The sequence below is a fragment of the Hordeum vulgare genome, chromosome 5H (assembly GCF_904849725.1).
Source record: "Hordeum vulgare subsp. vulgare chromosome 5H, MorexV3_pseudomolecules_assembly, whole genome shotgun sequence".
In the NCBI taxonomy this organism is placed as follows: domain Eukaryota; kingdom Viridiplantae; phylum Streptophyta; class Magnoliopsida; order Poales; family Poaceae; genus Hordeum; species Hordeum vulgare.
In genome coordinates this window covers 588,199,511-588,205,404 of record NC_058522.1, presented here as the reverse complement: position 1 = coordinate 588,205,404, position 5,894 = coordinate 588,199,511, and positions in this window count along the sequence as shown.

Sequence of the window (5,894 nt, the reverse complement as noted above, 5' to 3'; positions counted from 1 at the left end):
GAAGTAGTGTTCTGATCTTTGGAAGTTTGGGGAGGAGGCACACCACTCGAGGACGGAGGAATCAGAATACGGATTGTTTGTCGCGGGATCTGGCGCGGGAGACGTCGTCGCTCCAAATCACTGGGTAGCGGCGGCTGCCCGGAGGACCCCGCGACGCACGCCATGCTGTGGAAGGGGAGGATCTGGTCGGTGTACTCCAGATCGGGAGGGTAGCCGGAGGTGGAGGGTAGGGGAGGGCCGGCCGGTTATAGAATGGAGGCTGGGATTCAAAATCTGAAAAACAAATTGATGTGGTGGATGGAGCAGCAGGATGGTGTAGGCACGGGTCACGAGGTCTCTCATGTTGTAGCCTTGCAGGGGAGTACGGGTAGGGAACAGGACATGTACGATATGACTGTATATGGACCGTATATCAGTGGAAAATAAATAAATGAAAACTTCAGTCTGGGACCAGATGGGCCAGGGGCTCGCATCCACATACAGCAGCGACGACAGTGATACACGTTACGCGCACAACCAGTTTGGATTCGCCATATTCGCGGTTCACACACTTGTTCCAGCCTGATGGAACATGTGTTGCTGCCTCTTGGATGGCTCGCCACACAGCGTGTGGGTAAAACAAAACTGCAGCCCTCCCAAATCGAATAGTGATGCGTTGTGCTTCGGTAAGTCGATTGCACATAATTCTCACCATATCTAGTGTTACCTATTTTCTTCGGTGATCCAATATATATTCTGCCTTGATGATGTGGCAAGGCTCGAATATAGAACTTTACCTATTCATGACCGGGGCTCATGTGGTTTGAGATGAAGGACTTTAGCGAGTGATTCAAGAAAATGCACATGGACTTTAATTTGAAGCGAGCTTTACTCTTGTGATTCCATTGAAATCATAGTTGTAGTGATACAATTTTATGCGGTGTTCTTTGATCCAAGGTTATGAAAATTGCATATAGCTAGTGATCTCTCTAGGTTCCATTGGATAGCAATATGATATGTCATAGTCATGAAAATTGCATATAACCAGTGATCTCTCTAGGTTCCATTGGATAGCTATAGTGATCTCTCTAGGTTCCATTGGATAGCAATATGCAACATGTCTAGCTTATTGAATATTTGCAAAACCGTGGGAGAATATGTGTGTGTATATATAATTTACGGTTTCTTGATCAATTCGTAGGATATGAAAATTGCATAGGATAGCAATATGTTCTATTTGAATCCTAAAGATAATTTTCTCTTTAGTTGTAGTGAAACATGTTTCCTTATTGCAACAGTATGTAACATTTGTTCCATTTTAATTTGTTTCTGTTGCAGTAGTGACAAGCATTGTCCAGAACTCATGGACTTCCTTCGCAGCGGCATCACTTTTGCTACCGTTGACATAACAAACGACAAGCTGAAGATGAGATACAGCTTCGGTATTGAGTACCAACTGGTTGCCTCATTGATCTCCAAACGGTATTCAGGCTTCGACATGTCAGGACTTCGATGGCTCATATGGCAGTTGCCTTGATCGACGAGGGATATGGTAATATGAAGACCAATTTCCCAAAGTCTCAGCACAAACTTTGGAAGAAGGCCCCACTTGATCGTATCAACATTGAGTATGCAGCAAAAGATGCATACGTTTCATACGAGTTGTACCACAAGATTCGAGTCGTCAACTATGGCCAGCATCACCTCGAATAAGGTGGAAATTCTGATTCGAGTCGTCAACTAATATATATATATATATCTATGATAGCTATTATTATGTACTGTTTGGACTAGTATCATGTGCTGCTTGGACCAATTTATATATGTCTAGTTTCTGTTTGTGCCATTATAGTTTCCAAATTTGAATGGTTTAGCCCTTTCTAACTTCATTTGCTACTTTTGAATGGTTTAGCCCTTTCTAACTTCATGGTATCATGCATTTCGACCACATATATATACAAAAAGTCTTCAGTTCAAATAAGTTCAAAAAATGAAATCCCTTTTGTAACAGATCTGTTTTTGATTAAAACAGTCATTTAAAAATGAAAGACCATTAGTCCCACGTGGCGTGCAGTGGAACCACGTGGCGTGCAGCGGAACCATGTGGCGTGCCGTGGAACCACTTTTGTTGTGGGGGTCGCTTTTCCTTCTTCTCCTTGTGCTAGATATTTGTTATGCATTAGGGAAAGAAGGAATAGCGACCATCATCGACGGTCAAAAAATCAGGTGAGGGAGTGTCCACCATACATGAGAGAAGAAGAATGCCGACTGTTGTTGTGGGGGTTGCTTCTCCTTCTTCTCTTTGTGCTAGATATTTGTTATGCACTAGGGGAAGAAGGAGTAGCGACCATCATCGACGGTCGAAAGATCAGGTGAGGGAGTGTCCACCATACATGAGAGAAGAAGAATGTCGACTGTTGCTGTGGGGGGTCGTTTCTCCTTCCTCTCCTTGTGCTAGATATTGGTTATGCACTAGGGGTAGTAGGAGTAGCGACCATCATCGACGGTTGAAAAATCAGGTGAGCTAGTGTCCACCATATATGAGAGAAGAAGAATATCGTCTCTTATTGTGGGGGTCGCTTCTACTTCCAAAGAGATTGTCCATTTTGTACACGAAGTGCATCCAGTTTTTGTCGTAGCCCTCTCAACTTTTTAACACATGCTATGTGGGTGAAATGATGATAGCATGCCAACTTTCAACATTTTCAGAGTTCATCTGTAGTGCTTTTTAATTTCAGGGTCAACTAGCTCAAAAAAAGAGTAAATGCACGAAGAATACCAAATGAAGTCAGAAATTGTTGAAATTTTGTGATGTGCCTTTGAATGGTGCATTTTGAACACACAAAAAGTATGGAGTTCAAATAAGTTCAAAAAAATGAAATCCCTTTGTAAGAGATGAGTTCTCGTTCGAAACGCTCATACTTCGAGAGAGATTGTCCGTTTTGTACACGAAGTGCATCCAGTTTTTGTCGTAGCCCTCTCAACTTTTTAACACATGCTATGTGGGTGAAATGATGATAGCATGCCAACTTTCAACATTTTCAGAGTTCATTTGTAGTGCTTTTCAATTTCAGGGTCAACTAGCTCAAAAAATAATAAGTAAATGCACAAAGAATACCAAATGAAGTCAGAAATTGTTGAAATTTTGTGATGTGCCTTTGAATGGTGCATTTTGAACACACAAAAAGTATGGAGTTCAAATAAGTTCAAAAAAATGAAATCCCTTTGTAAGAGATGAGTTCTCGTTCGAAACGCTGATACTTCGAGAGAGATTGTCCGTTTCGTACAGGAAGTGCATCCAGTTTTTGTCGTAGCCCTCTCAACTTTTTAACACATGCTATGTGGGTGAAATGATGATAGCATGCCAACTTTCAACATTTTCAGAGTTCATTTGTAGTGCTTTTCAATTTCAGGGTCAACTAGCTCAAAAAAATAAATAAGTAAATGCACGAAGAATACCAAATGAAGTCAGAAATTGTTGAAATTTTGAGATGTGCCTTAGAATGGTGCATTTTGAACACACAAAAAGTATGGAGTTCAAATAAGTTCAAAAAAATGAAATCCATTTGTAAGAGATGAGTTCTCGTTGAAACGCTGATACTTCGAGACAGATTGTCCGTATTGTACACGAAGTGCATCCAGTTTATGTCGTAACCCTCTCCACTTTTTAACACATGCTATGTGGGTGAAATGATGATAGCATGCCAACTTTCAACATTTTCAGAGTTCATTTGTAGTGTTTTTCAATTTCAGGGTCAACTAGCTCAAAAAAAAATAAGTAAATGCACGAAGAATACCAAATGAAGTCAGAAATTGTTGAAATTTTGTGATGTGCCTTTGAATGGTGAATTTTGAACACACAAAAATTACGGAGTTCAAATAAGTTCAAAAAAATGAAATCCCTTTGTAAGAGATGAGTTCTCGTTCGAAACACTGATACTTCGAGAGAGATTGTCCGTTTTGTACACGAAGTGCATCCAGTTTTTGTCGTAGCCCTCTCAACTTTTTAACACATGCTATGTGGGTGAAATTATGATAGCATGCCAACTTTCAACATTTCCAGAGTTCATTTGTAGTGCTTTTCAATTTCAGGGTCAACTAGCTCAAAAAAAAGTAAATGCACGAAGAATACCAGATGAAGTCAGAAATTGTTGAAATTTTGTGATGTGCCTTTGAATGGTGAATTTTGAACACACAAAAATTATGGAGTTCAAATAAGTTCAAAAAAATGAAACCCCTTTGTAAGAGATGAGTTCTCGTTCGGAACACTGATACTTCGAGAGAGATTGTCCGTTTTGTACACGAAGTGCATCCAGTTTTTGTCGTAGCCCTCTCAACTTTTTAACACATGCTATTTGGGTGAAATGATGATAGCATGCCAACTTTCAACATTTCCAGAGTTCATTTGTTGTGCTTTTCAATTTCAGGGTCAACTAGGTCAAAATAAATAAATAAGTAAATGCACGAAGAATACCAAATGAAGTCAGAAATTGTTGAAATTTGTGATGTGCCTTTGAATGGTGCATTTTGAACAAACAAAAAGTATGGAGTTCAAATAAGTTCAAAAAAATGAAATCCCTTTGTAAGAGATGAGTTCTCGTTCGAAACGCTCATACTTCGAGAGAGATTGTCCGTTTTGTACACGAAGTGCATCCAGTTTTTGTCGTAGCCCGCTCAACTTTTTAACACATGCCATATTGGTGAAATGATGATAGCATGCCAACTTTCAACATTTTCAGAGTTCATCTGTAGTGCTTTTCAATTTTAGGGTCAACTAGCTCAAAAAAATAATAAGTAAATGCACGAAGAATACCAAATGAAGTCAGAAATTGTTGAAATTTTGTGATGTGCCTTTGAATGGTGCATTTTGAACACACAAAATGTATGGAGTTCAAATAAGTTTAAAAAAATGAAATCCCTTTGTAAGAGATGAGTTCTTGTTCGAAACGCTAATACTTCGAGAGAGATTGTCCGTTTTGTACACGAAGTGCATCCAGTTTTTGTCGTAGCCCTCTCAAATTTTTAACACATGCTATGTGGGTGAAATGATGATAGCATGCCAACTTTCAACATTTTCAGAGTTCATTTGTAGTGCTTTTCAATTTCAGGGTCAGCTAGCTTAAAAAAAATAAGTTAATAGTTTGGATAGTCAAAATAATTACTTTTGAAAATAGAAAATAGTTTTGCATTATTTATTCAATTTCAAACACTTTTCATTATCATAGTTTTGTCAAATTCTCAAATATGCAAAAATAATTTTAATAAACATAGTTTCTAATTGAAAATAACAAAATAGTTAATAGTTTGGATAGTCAAAATAATTACTTTTGAAAATAGAAAATAGTTTTGCATTATTTATTCAATTTCAAACACTTTTCATTATCATTGTTTTGTCAAATTCTCAAATATGCAAAAAGAATTTTAATAAACATAGTTTTAATTGAAAATAACAAAATAGTTAATAGTTTGGATAGTCAAAATAATTACTTTTGAAAATAGAAAATTGTTTTGCATTATTTATTCAATTTCAAACACTTTTCATTATCATAGTTTTGTCAAATTCTCAAATATGCAAAAAGAATTTTAATAAACATAGTTTTTAATTGAAAATAACAAAATATTTAATAGTTTGTATAGTCAAAATAATTACTTTTGAAAATAGAAAATAGTTTTGCATTATTTATTCAATTTCAAACACTTTTCATTATCATAGTTTTGTCAAATTCTCAAATATGCAAAAAGAATTTTTAATAAACATAGTTTTTAATTGAAAATAACAAAATAGATAATAGTTTGGATAGTCAAAATAATTACTTTTGAAAATAGAAAATAGTTTTGCATTATTAATTCAATTTCAAACACTTTTCATTATCGTAGTTTTGTCAAATTCTCAAATATGCAAAAAGAATTTTTAA